Source organism: Somniosus microcephalus, chromosome 7 (genome assembly GCF_052327205.1).
Source record: "Somniosus microcephalus isolate GS21.2 chromosome 7, FLI_Smic_1.0, whole genome shotgun sequence".
NCBI lineage: Eukaryota > Metazoa > Chordata > Chondrichthyes > Squaliformes > Somniosidae > Somniosus > Somniosus microcephalus.
The window spans coordinates 68,217,049-68,230,559 of record NC_140993.1 but is presented as its reverse complement, the minus strand read 5'-3'; the positions used below and the strand labels follow the sequence as shown (position 1 = coordinate 68,230,559).

The 13,511-nt window shown below is 47.6% G+C and overlaps 1 protein-coding gene across 5 annotated transcripts in view; it reads left to right on the top strand.

Moving 5' to 3' along the window:
• The window catches only part of rbm43 (RNA binding motif protein 43), an 88,680-nt gene that overhangs the window by 33,485 nt on the left and 41,684 nt on the right, over positions 1–13,511 (top strand). The gene's annotated exons all lie outside the window — the stretch shown is intronic.

Below are 13,511 nucleotides of genomic sequence, written 5' to 3'. Positions count from 1 at the left end.
CCCTTGCTTCTCTTAACAGCCTGGGATACATTTCAGCCGGGCCTGGCAATTTATCTACTTTCAAAGATGCTAAACCCTTAAATATTTTCTATCTCACTGTTTAATCTCCTCTAATATTTCATACTCCTCCTCCTTAACTACAACGTCTGCATCGTCCCTCTCTTTTGTGAAGACAGACGCAAAGTATTAATTTAGAACCATGCCCACGTCTTCCGCCTCCAAACACAGGTTACCTTTTTGCTCTCTAATAGGCCTTCTGAGGAATTGTGAATTCCTGTGAAGTCTTGTAAAGGTCTTTAGGGGGAAAAATTGGGTTGATTTGTGCCTCTCGTTAGCACCCCCTGGAGGCGCTAACAGGGCGGAAATCCCCTAGTGCCCGGGCGCGGCACCACTAACGCCTCCCACGTAATTCAGCGGGAGGTTAGCGGCGGTGGTAACTGGTAGCACCCCGCAGCACTGCGCAACCAGCAATGACGTCATCGCTGTGCGCAGCGCCCCGGCTGCAAACTTCCCTTGCACCCTCTGACCTATCGGCAGATGATATGTCCGACAGAGCCAGGGGGAATTTTTGCAGCAGCGGCAGTGGCACTAGTAAAAGGGGCAGGTGTCGGGTGGCCATTTTTTTTTGGTCGACTGCCAGCACCTGCCCCCTTCCCCTTTTTTCCTCGGGGTGCCAGCCGCGATCGCTCAGCCCAGCACGCCTCTTGAGTGCCGGGCTGTTTTCACGGCACCTCGCTCCCCGGTGGTCTAGTAGAGCCCCAGTGCGCGCAGCGCTAGGCCCCTCCCCTTTAATCAGGGGAGAAGGCCTGCAATGACGAGGCGCTACGTGCCGACGCGTGTGTCGCTGTTACACGTATTGCCGCGATCTTCAGTTATAGCGCCCCAAGAAGGAGGTGGAGCGCTTCCAGTAGCTTCCTGCTTGGGCTGCTACTATTGAATTTCCAGCGGAGGGGCGCTAACTATTTAGGAGGGCGTTAAAATTAGCATCCCGGCGACATTAGCACCCCAAAAGGGTCGAGCGAGAATGAGGAACTGAAAGAAATTATTATTAGTTAAAAAACAGTACTGGTGAAATTAATGGGACTGAAAGCCGATAAATTCGCTGGACCTGATGGCCTGCATCCTAGGGTTTTGAAAGAGTTGGCTACAGAGATAGTGGATGCATTGGTTGTCATTTTCCAAAATTCCATAGATTCTCGAATGGTTCCCGTGGATTAAAAGGTAGCAAATGTAACCCCACTGTTTAAGAAAGGAGGGAGAGAGAAAACAGGGAACTACAGACCAGTCCGCTTGACATCAGTAGTAGGCAAAATACTAGAATCTATTATTAAGGACGTGGTAACAGGGCACTTAGAAAATAATAATAGGATTGGGCAGAGTCAACACGGATTTATGAAAGGGAAATCGTGTTTGACAAATCTGTTAAGAGTTTTTTGAGGTTGTAAGTAGCAGAATAGATAAGGGGGAACCAGTGGATCTGGTGTTTTGGATTTTCAGAAGGCATTCGATAAGGTGCCACACAAGAGGTTATTAAACAAAATTAGGGCTTACGGGGTTGGGGATAATATACTAACATAGATTGAGGATTGATTAACGGACAGAAAACAGAGAGTAGGAATAAACAGGTCATTTTCGGGTTGGCAGGCTGTTACTAGTGGGGTACCGCAAGGATCAGTGCTTGGGCCTCAGCTATTCACAATCTATATCAATGATTTGGATGAGGGGACCAAATGTAATATATTCAAGTTTGCTGATGATACAAAGCTGGGTGGGAATGTAAGTTGTGAGAAGGATGCAAAGAGGCTTCAAGGGGAAAAAGACAAAACATAGAAACATACAAGATAGGAGCAGGATTAGGCCATTCGGCCCCTCGAGCCTGCTCCGCCATTCAATGAGATCATGGCTGATCATCCAAATTCAGTACCCTGTTCCTGCCTTCTCTCCATATCCCTTGATCCCTTTAGCCTTAAGGAATATATCCAACTCCTTCTTGAATATATTTAATGAATTGGCCTCTACTGCCTTCTTTGGTAGAGAATTCCACAGGTTCACCACTCTCTGGGTGAAGAAATTCCTCCTCATCTCTGTCCTAAATGGCTTACCCCTTATCCTTAGACTGTGGCTAAGTGAGTGGGCAAGAACATGGCAAGTGGAATGTAATGTGGAGAAATGTTAAGTTGTCCACTTTGGTGGGAAAAATAGAAAAGGAGAGTATTTTTAAATGGTGAGAGATTAGGAAATATTGGTGTTCTGAGGGACCTGGGTGTCCTTGTACACGAATCACTGAAAGTTAACATGCAGGTACAGCAAGCAATCAGGAAAACACATGGCCTTTATTACAAGAGGATTTGAGTATAAAAGTAAAGACGTCTTACTGCAATTATATAGGGCCCTGGTGAGACCACACCTGGAATATTGTGTACAGTTTTGGTCTCCTTACCTCAGGAAGATTATACTTGCCATAGAGGGAGTGCAACGAAAGTTCACTAGACTGATTCCTGGGATGGGGTGATAGTCCTATGAAGAGAGATTGAGTAGACTAGGCCTATATTCTCTGGAGTTTAGAAAAATGAGAGGTGATCTCATTGAAACATACAAAATTCATACAGGGCTTGACAGGGTAGATGCAGGATGTTTCCCCTGGCTGGGGAGTCTTGAACCAAGGGTCACCGTCTCAGAATAAGGGGTCGGCCATTTAGGACTGAGATGAGGAGAAGTTTCTTCACTCAGAGGGTGGTGAATCTTTGGAATTCTCTACCCCAGAGGGCTGTGAAGGCTCAGTCGTTGAGTATATTCAAGACAGAGATCAATAGATTTTTGGATAGTAAAGGAATCAAGGGATATGGGGATAGTGCAGGAAAGTGGAGTTGAGGTAGAAGATCAGCCATGATCTTACTGAATGGTGAAGCAGGCTCCAGGGGCCAAATGGTCTACTCCTGCTCCTATTTCTTATGTTCTTATGACCTGGGAGTTTTTGATGGGTAAGTGTAGAGGGAGCTTTACTCTGTATCTAACCTGTACAGTAGCAGCCCTGGGAATGTTTGATGGGACAATGTAGAGGGACATTTACTCTTTATTATCCCGTGCTGTATCTGACCTGGGAGTATTTGATGGAATAATATAGAGGGAGCTTTACGCTGTATCTCACCATGCAGTACTAAAGGCCGGGCTGTAGTGTATGTGCCTTCAATTCAAAACTACTTTTACAGCTCCTGTATACTGTAGTACCGGCAGTGACCACACCGGTATATAAGCTTTGCGCATGCCTCTGTACCCCCAGTCTAGAGACTACCCTCCTCCAGTAAAGACCTGTTTATTGTTCATGTACAGCATCCGTGTGATTATTTAATAATAGCATATCCACTGAATCATGGATCCAACAGTGGCGACGAGTGTCGATTCGAATCTACCTGCAACATAAAAAAAATAAAAAAAATAGTCGAGGCCAGGAACACGGGCGTCGACCATGAGCAACCGCCCAGCAGTCAGGCAGAGATTGAACTTCGCAGGGGAGGCTGTGGAGAGCCGGGCTTGGTTCCCCAGCCACAACGAGCAGTAAGAGACTGACGACAGGTCCAGCGCAGACCCTTCCTGAGCAGCGGCGGCTGGAGCCCACCGACGGCGGAGAGAAAGCCGAGCAGCGTCGACGGGGTAAGACAGAGGGTGAAGAGCGCAGGGCGCAGCCGGGGGTTGAACACCGAGCGGCGTCGAGAAAAAGAAAACAAACCGGAGAGAGAGAGGGTTAAGAAACAGCCGGGTTCTAGACTGAGCGGCGTCGAAAAATATAAAAAGAAGAACGCGCAGAGCACAGCCAGGGCTCACGGGCTGAACAGGGTCCGCAGGGCGAAGAAAGGGGAGATGCCATTTTGTGCCAGCGGAGAAGAAGGGGAAGCGCGGGAGGCGCCATTTGTGACAGTTAACTCACACCCAAGGATGCCGAAGAGTGGCAGTGTCTCTACGTTCGACAATGAAGTCGAAGATTGGGCGACATATGTGGAACGTATTGAGGTGTACTGCAGGGCGAATGAAGTGCCAGATGCTAATAAAGCACTGGTTCTGTTAAATTCCATGGGTGCAAAAACTTATGGGTTACTGCGAAATCTAATAACCCCAGAGAAGCCGGTAAACAAGAATTTTGAAAGTATAGTAGAAATCCTACAGGACAACTTAAACCCTGCACCACTGCTGATAGCAGAACGATTTAAGTTCCATAAAAGGAACCAACACAAAGACGAAAGCAATGCTGAGTACCTAACGGAACTGCGCAAGCTATCGAAACACTGCCAGTTTGGAGCGGGACTAGCAGATACGTTAAGGGACAAGTTTGTGTGTGGGCTACAAAGTGAAAGAACCCAGAAACGGCTTCTATCAGAAAAGGACCTTACGCTGGACAAAGCTTTCAGTACGGCAGTATCACACGAAGCAGCCGCAAGGGGCGCTGCAGAGATACAACGGAGACCGCAAGAATATGGCACCAATGAAATGTCCTGTGGAACAGGGAAGTGCTATTGCTGCGACAGAACAACACATGACCAGAAAGATTGTTGGTTCAAGGACCAAGTGTGCAGACAGTGTGGGAAAGCAGGACACATAGCAAGAGTCTGCAGGTCTGGGAAGAAAACCAACAGTAAGAAATCTCCACAGGAGAAGTACAAAAAGGTACACCAGGTGATGGACAGTGGTTCAGACGAACAGAAAAGTGACACAGACTCCGGAAGCAAGGGGCTGGGTTGTCTGAAACTACATAAGGTAACAGAAATGGAGGATCACCAGACTATCTGGGTTACACTCAAGATAGACGGAGTCCAAGTGAAAATGGAATTGGACACAGGGTCAGCTCTAACAGTCATAAATCAAAGAGACTACAAGCGGCTATTTTCACACATACCCTTGAAAGCTACAGAGATTGCCTTGAAGACTTATACGGGGCAAAAAGTCTACCCCAAAGGAAAAATAAGGGTGAAAGTGACATACAAAGGCCAGGAAATACCTAAAATGGATATATATGTATTGCCAAATGGAGGACCACCACTGCTAGGACGTGAATGGATCCGGGAGATACAATTAGATTGGCATTCCATACAGGCACTAAAGGTTGAGGCCAAAAAGGATGACGACGTCACACCTGGACGACTGTCAAAAATGCTAACTGACGCAAAAGAAGTGTTCCAGGAGGGACTAGGAACACTAAAAGGAATAACAGCAACGATTAAAATAGAGGAAAATGCAAGCCCAAAGTTTCTTAAGGCCAGACCAGTGCCTTATACATAGATAGATACATAGAAGATAGGAGCAGGAGTAGGCCATTCGGCCCTTCGTGCCTGCTCCGCCATTTAATGAGATCATGGCTGATCCTTTAATTCAGTATCCCGTCCCCGCCTTCTCTCCGTAACCCTTAACCCCTTTTGCCCGTAGAAATATATCTAATTCCCTCTTAAATATATTTAATGAGCTGGCGTACACTGCCCTCTGTGGCAATGAGTTCCACAGGTTCACCACTCTCTGAGTGAAGAAATTCCCCCTCATCTCTGTCCTAAATGGTTTAGCCCTTATCCTTAAATTATGTCCTCTAGTTCTGTTCTCACCCGCCAAGGGAAACATTCCTTCTGCATCCAGTCTGTCTAGACCTGTCAGAATTTTATACACTTCTATGAGGTCCCCTCTCAATCTTCTAAACTCCAGTGTGTACATCCCTAAACTACATAGTCTCTCCTCATAGGTCATTCCCGCCATTCCTGGTATCAGCCTGGTGAATCGCCGCTGCACCCCCTCCATGGCAAGAACATCCTTCCTCAGATGAGGCGACCAAAACTGTACACAGTACTCGAGGTGTGGTCTCACCAGTGCCCTGTACAGCTGCAGCAAGGTATCCCTGTTCCTGTATTCTAACCCTTTTGCTATGAAGGCCAGCATACCGTTTGCCTTCTTGACCGCCTGTTGCACCTGCATGCTCGCCTTCAGTGACTGGTGTACAAGAACACCCAGGTCTCTCTGTACTTCCCCCTCTCCCAATCTATTGCCATTTAAATAATAATTTGCCCTCCCGTTCCTGCACCCAAGGTGGATAACTTCGCACTTGTCCACATTATAGTGCATCTGCCATTTATCCGCCCAATCGCCCAGTCTGTCCAAATCGCTCTGGAGCTTCCTGGTCTCTTCCTCTGAGCCCACCCCACCTCCTAGTTTAGTGTCGTCTGCAAATTTGGAAATGCTGCATCCGACTCCCTGATCCAGGTCATTAATGTAAATTGTGAACAGCTGGGGGCCCAGGACAGATCCCTGTGGTACCCCACTTGTTACTGCCTGCCATTCAGAAAATGAGCCGTTTATTCCAACTCTCTGTTTTCTATCTGACAGCCAGTTCCCTATCCACGCCAAAACTTTCCCCTTTATCCCATGAGCCTCAATTTTCCATGCTAATCTTTTATGTGGGACCTTATCGAAGGCCTTTTGGAAGTCCAGGTACACCACATCTACTGGCTCTCCCCCATCTATTCTACCAGTTACTCCCTCAAAAAATTCCAATAGATTAGTCAAGCACGATTTACCCTTTGTAAATCCATGTTGACTCTGTCCTATCCTGTCCCCATTTGCTAAGTGCTCCGCTATTTCATCCTTAATGATGGACTCCAGCATTTTGCCCACAACTGATGTAAGGCTTACAGGTCTGTAATTACCTGCTTTTTCCCTACCCCCCTTTTTGAATAGTGGGGTAACGTTAGCTACCCTCCAATCCATCGGCACTGTTCCCGAGTCTAATGAATTCTGAAAAATCATCCTTAGTGCATCCGCTATCTCTAGGGCCACCTCCTTCAGTACCCTAGGATGCATGTTATCAGGCCCTGGGGATTTGTCCACCTTCAATCCCTTTAGCTTCCTTAACACCATATCCTTAGAGATATTGATTTGCGTCAGTTCCTCCTTCGCCAATGTCCCTATTTTTCCCGATATCCCAGGGAGGTTTTTTGTGTCTTCCTTCGTAAAGACTGACCCAAAGTATGCATTTAGTTGATCTGCCATTTCCTTATTTCCCATTATATATTCCCCCGTATCTGACTGCAATGGACCAACTTTGGTTTTCACCAGTCTTTTCCTTTTGATATATTTATAAAAGCTTTTGGAGTTAGTTTTTATATTTTCCGCCAGCTTGTTTTCGTAAGCTATTTTGCCCCTCTTGATCATGCCCTTTGCCCTCCTTTGCTCTATCCTAAACTGTTCCCAATCTTCCGCTCTGGCGCTTTTTTTGGCTATTTTATACGCCCTATCTTTGGATTTTATGCTGTCTCTAATTTCCCCTGTTATCCACGGTTGAGTCACCTTTTTAGATTTCCTTTTATGCCAGATTGGTATAAACAATTTTTGCAATTTTGTCATTCTATCTTTAAATGTTTGCCATTGTTTATCTACCTCCAGTCCTCTCAGGAACGTTGTCCAATCAGACCTACTCAGTTCCCGTCTCATGGCATCATAATTCCCCTTGTTTAAATTCAGGACCTTAGTCTCTGAGTCAATTTCTTCGCTCTCCATTTCGAGTGAGAAATCGATCATGTTATGATCGCTCTGACCAGCTGTTGAAGCAGAGCTGGAAGGGTTGGAACGTTCAGGAGTACTGTCCAAAGTGGACTGGAGCGAGTGGGCTAAACCCATCGTTCCTGTAATGAAGAGGTCGTTGAGTAATACGCCTGGGGAACCAAAGAAGGTCCGCATCTGTGGGGATTTTAAGGTGACAGTGAACCCAGTCCTTCACACGGTGCAATATCCGCTTCCACAAATTGAGGATATTTTCGCCTCACTGTCTGGAGGTAAGCGCTTCACAAAAATTGATCTAGCCCAGGCGTACTTGCAAATGGAGGTAGAAGAAACTTCAAAACATTACCTTACAATCAACACTCATAAAGGTCTCTATCAATACAACCGGCTGGTGTTTGGAGTAGCCTCGGCTCCGGCTATCTGGCAAAGGGCGATGGATCAGGTCCTGCAAGGGATTCCAGGGACCCAGTGTTATTTGGACGACACCTTGGTCACGGGCGAAAATGACAGTGATCACCTTGCCAACTTGGAGAAGGTGCTCACCAGATTAGAGTATGGGCTACGAGCTAATCGCCACAAGTGCGAGTTTTTCCAGAAACAGATCTCGTATTGTGGCCACGTCATCGATGAAGAGGGGTTACATAAGTCCCCTGACAAGATTGAGGCAGTAGTCAAGGCTCCAGCACCGGAAAATGTGTCACAACTGAGGTTGTTCCTCGGGCTGGTAAACTACTACCACAAGTTCTTACCAAATTTGTCTACGGTATTACACCCGCTGAACACCCTACTGCAAACAGGGGTACCATGGAAGTGGGATGACGAACGTAGATGAGCTTTCCAGAAGTGTAAAGAATTGATCACATCAAAAGAGGTGTTGGCCCATTTCAACCCAGCACTACCAATTCGTTTGGCATGTGATGCATCACCCTATGGTATTGGAGCAGTGATGTCGCACAAATTCCCAGACGGGTTGGAGAGGCCAGTAGCCTTTGCGTCTCGGTCACTAACCTCAGCCGAGCGCAACTGCGCCCAAATTGACAGGGAGGCCCTCAGCCAATATGGGGAGTAAAGAAATTCAACCACTATCTGCATGGGCAGAAGTTCACCTTGCTGACTGACCACCAACCACTTGTCTCCATCTTTAACCCTAAGAAGGGCATTCCAGTGATGACTGCACAGCGGTTACAAAGATGGTCCCTGTTTCTAGGGGCGAATCAATATGAAATAGGATATAAAGGCACGAGACAGCATGGGAACGCTAATGGGCTATCGCGCCTGCCACTGCCTACTGTGGAGGAAGCACAAGCAGTGGACCCTATCGAGATATTTTATTCGTCAATAATTGAACGATTGCCAGTAACAAACGCGGATATGGAGAAGGAGACCCGCAATGATCTGACGCTGTCGAGGGTATATGAATTGACGGTGAGGGGATGGCCAACACATGGCGACTCACTGTTGCCAGCATTCTCATCCGAAGAGAACAGCTGTCAGTATGCCAGGGGACAGTGATGTGTGGATCCAGAGTGGTGATTCCACCCAAGTTAAGGGAGAGAGTGCTAAATGAGCTACATGAAGGTCATCTGGGGGGAGTGAAAATGAAAAGCCTTGCTAGGGCTTATGTGTGGTGGCCGGGAATCGATCAACAAATCGAAGACCTAACTAAGAGCTGCTTAGGATGCCAGAAGGTCCAAAATGCACCACCACATGCCCCTCTACACCCATGGGAGTGGCCCTCCTCTCCATGGCAACGGGTGCATATTGATTTTGCTGGTCCATTCATGGACTCAATGTTCTTAATAGCAGTGGATGCTCATTCAAAGTGGCCTGAGGTGATAAAAATGTTTTCAACCACTACAGAGCAAACGATTGCAGTCCTACGGACCATATTTGCCAGAAACGGTTTGCCAGAGCAGGTTTGCTCTGATAATGGACCACAGTTTGTGTCCAACGAGTTCCAAAAATTTATGAGAAGGAATGGGGTAAGGCATTACACATCCGCCCTGTATCATCCAGCCACAAATGGATTGGCTGAGAGGTTCGTACAAACCTGTAAGAAGGCGATCAAGGCCATGTGCGATGATGAAATTCCACTACAGCATAAGATGGACAATTTCTTATTAGCCTACCGAAACGCGACACATGCAGTTACCAACCAGACCCCGGCCATGATGTTCTTTAATCGAAGGTTGAGATCTCGTCTGGACTTGCTCAGACCAAATGTGTGAAGAAATGTTGAGGACAAACAATTCCAGCATATGAATGAGAAGCCGACAAGGAGCTTCAATGTAGGGCAACCAGTCTTGGCCCGTGACTATCGAACAGAGAAATGGCAACCCGGAACGATATGTACAAGGCAGGGGCCATTAATGTACACAGTGGATGTCGGGGAGAACATTGTGAGACGCCACTTCGATCAGATCTTAGCGTCACAGGAACGTGTCAACCCCATGTCTCGAGTACCTGGGGATGAACCCGACATACCAGTTGCATCTACTTCAGACCCAGTAGCAGTGGAACCCGATGAACTACCCGATGAAAAGGGGTCAGAATCGCCTCTGCACCAAGAACAAGAACCTCTGGAAAGGCGCTATCCCGAAAGGGTCAGGAAGCCGCCCCAAAGACTGAATCTATAAATGGACATTTTTTTGTTTAATGTACACGTTGAAATGTTAATTGTTATTTGAATATTAGGGGTATTACTAATCTAAAAGGGGAGGAATTGTAGTGTACGTGCCTTTAAGTCAGAACTACTTTTACAGCTCCTGTATACTGTAGTACCGGCAGTGACCGCACCGGTATATAAGCTTTGCGCATGCCTCTGTACCCCCAGTCTAGAGACTACCCTCCTCCAGTAAAGACCTGTTTATTGTTCATGTACAGCATCCGTGTGATTATTTAATAATAGCATATCCACTGAATCACAGATCCAACACGGGCCCTAGTGGGAGCTCTCAAGCACCCTGTTATAGTGGAGGCTAGGCCTTAGGAGAAGCTCTCAAGCACCCTGTTATAGTAGAAGCAGAGCCCTATTGGGAACTCACACCCACCCTGTTATAGTGGGAGATCTCAATTCCTCATACTGGAAGCTGGGCCCTAGCCCACACAAAGGGTGGTTGAAAGCCCCCACTATCGCCCATCTCTGGTACCATTCTGGTAAATCTCCACTGCATCCTTTCAAGGCTTTGACATCCATCCTAAAATGTGGTGCCCAGAGCTGGTCAACACAATACTCCAACTGAGGCCTAGCCAGCCTCATCAGGGCTGAGATGAGAAGACTGTAGGGTTTGTATGGAACATTGAAATCAAATAAGAAAGAAAGAACATGCATTTATCCCAAAGGTTATCTTCATTTGAACCTATCTAGTGCAGTGTGAGAGATGTCCATGGAGCAGCAGACCAAGGTTAAACACAAAACAATCAACATTTATCGCCAAAGGTTGAACCTAGTTAGAACTAGACACCTGGACGTCGCCAGGCATTGTCATGCAGTATGTCCTGGTACGATGTCCGACCCGTAGCCGATGTCGATGCCACCCGGACACTAAAAGTCACTCTCGGCCCTGACTCCATTAGGTGTGTTGAGGAGGCTCAGGCATGTGAAGCAGTCCCATCCGAGCTGACCCCATTCGGACGGAATTAGTCATCGTTGTGATGGCCTGAAACTTCCTTCTGGAGCCGGCACCTCACAACTTGAACCGTCTCTCGGAAATTCCATCCGTGTCATTCCACTCTGTGCGGAGGGGTTTTCTGTACGGGCTGATCCTGCACACTCTCTACTGCATTGCCATCATCTTCCTTCCAGACATGACCTAGCGTTCCATCTTGCTGTCCGGTGGAGGCAAGGGTCTCTAGTGGAGGCCCCTATGCGGGAGTCCTCCCCTACACCATTGGGGTTCTGGCATGGAGAGTGTTGCATGGAGCAATCCCGTCAAATAGGCTTTTAAGCAAATTAATGGACTCCTAGGCTGTCTGTAACTTTTGCGGCCTGAATGAGTCCGTGTTTCATTTTGCACGGAGTGTGAGAGGTTGGAGCCCCTCTCCCACTATCTGGGCCTCAATTTCTGGCTGCACTTCAGTTCCACGCTCCTGATCTTTGGCCACCTGGGTGGGTGAGTGGGGCTTGCAGATCAGAGGAGCTCCTCTTGGGTCTGCTCCTGGGCATGGCCAAGGCGGCCATTAACAGGTCCAGGCAATGTGCAGTCGAGGGGGCCATTTGGTCCAAATGCCTGCCTCTCTTCTGCAGCTATGTCCGCGCTCGGATGTCCCTGGAGAGGGAGCATGTGGTGTCCGCTGGTACGCCTGAGACCTTCAGTGACAGGTGGGCACCAGAGGGACTGGCGTGCATAGTCGACACCAGGAACAACATTTGATAAGTTTCCGTTTGTTTTATCTTTAATTTGGAGTTTATTGTTTGTGCCCCTTTAAAAAGGGAGCACTTTTGTTAATTTGATTTCTATTAATGACACCTCCAAATTGTCACATAAAAGAGCTAAAACTAGGCGCCAAAGCGATTGAATGAACCATTTCATTTTAACCCTTCAGCTGCCGAGACCTCCAGGGAATCCTGCAGTCCTGGGGAGTTAGCCAGTTTTTTCAAAAGACTTCTGCTAAAAAAAACAAAGGCTAGAATGAGGAGCCCCTACTGTTACAGTAATAAGATTACTGAGTTAGCACGTGCACTTTAATTATGGGCTGAATTTGCAGGGGAGAGGGGTGAAGCACCCCAAAAATGGTGGACAATAACCTACCACTCCAATGCCGCTGTGGCCATGGTAACTGGAAATCGGTGTCTTATGACGAGCGCGCTCTTTTCTCGCTCCGACCAGCAACAGCCTGGCCGAAGAGGACCCGGTCAGAACCTCTTCAGTTTTGTGGGGTTGGAGTGCTCCCTTCTGCTACACAAACCCAGCCTGGGCCATTGCCGCCCCATCTCCCCGCTTCTGCCGATTTGGGCCCCTCTGGCTCCAGGAACCTGATACTGCGACGGCCTGAAGAAGGCGGGCCGGGCCCTCTGTTTTTCCCGCCGGCCTGAAGCAAATGAAGCCAGGGTCTCAAAAATGGACCCAAGCGTCCTGGATACCACTCTGTAGGAAAACCCATTTCGATGTATCTAAAATGAAAAACTATAAAATCATGCTTTCAGTTGTTTTTCTTTTGCTGCCCTACTCTCTATTTTAGTTTTTTTAATTCCTTCATGGAATCTGTGCATCGCTGGCAAGGCCAGCATTTATTGCCCATCCCTAATTGCCCTTGAGAAGGTGGTGGTGAGCCGCCTTCTTGAACCGCTGCAGTCCGTGTGGTGAAGGTACTTCCACAGTGCTGTTAGGGAGGGAGTTCCAGGATTTTGACCCAGCGATGATGAATGAACTGCGATATATTTACAAGTCAGGATGATGTGTGTCTTGGAGGAGAACTTGGAGGTGTTCCCATGCATCTGCTGCCCTTGTCCTTCTAGGTGGAAGAGATCACAGGTTTGGGAGGTGCTGCCGAAGAAGCCTTGGCGAGTTGCTGCAGTGTGTCTTGTAGATGGTACACACTGCAGCCACGGTGCACTGATGGTGGAGGGAGTGAATGTTTAAGGTGGTGAATGGGGTGCCAATCAAGCGGACTGCTTTGTCCTGGGCGGTGTTGAGCTTCTTGAGTGTTGTTGGAGCTGCACTCATCCAGGCAAGTGGAGAGTAAAAAAGGTTTTCCCTCACATCCCCCTGTATCTCTTGCCCAAAACCTTAAATCTGTGTCCCCTATTCCTTGTAACATCATCTAGTGGGAACAGCCTTTCCCCGTCTAGCCTATCCAAACCCGTCATATTCTTGTACACCTCTATCAAATCACCGCTCAACCTCCTTTGCTCTAATGAAAACAAATCCAGCTTCTCAACCTGTCCTTGTAGCTAATATCCCCCATCCCTGGAACCATTCTGGTAAATCTCCTCTGCAACCTCTCAAGGGCCTTCACATCCTTCCTAAAGTGTGGTGACC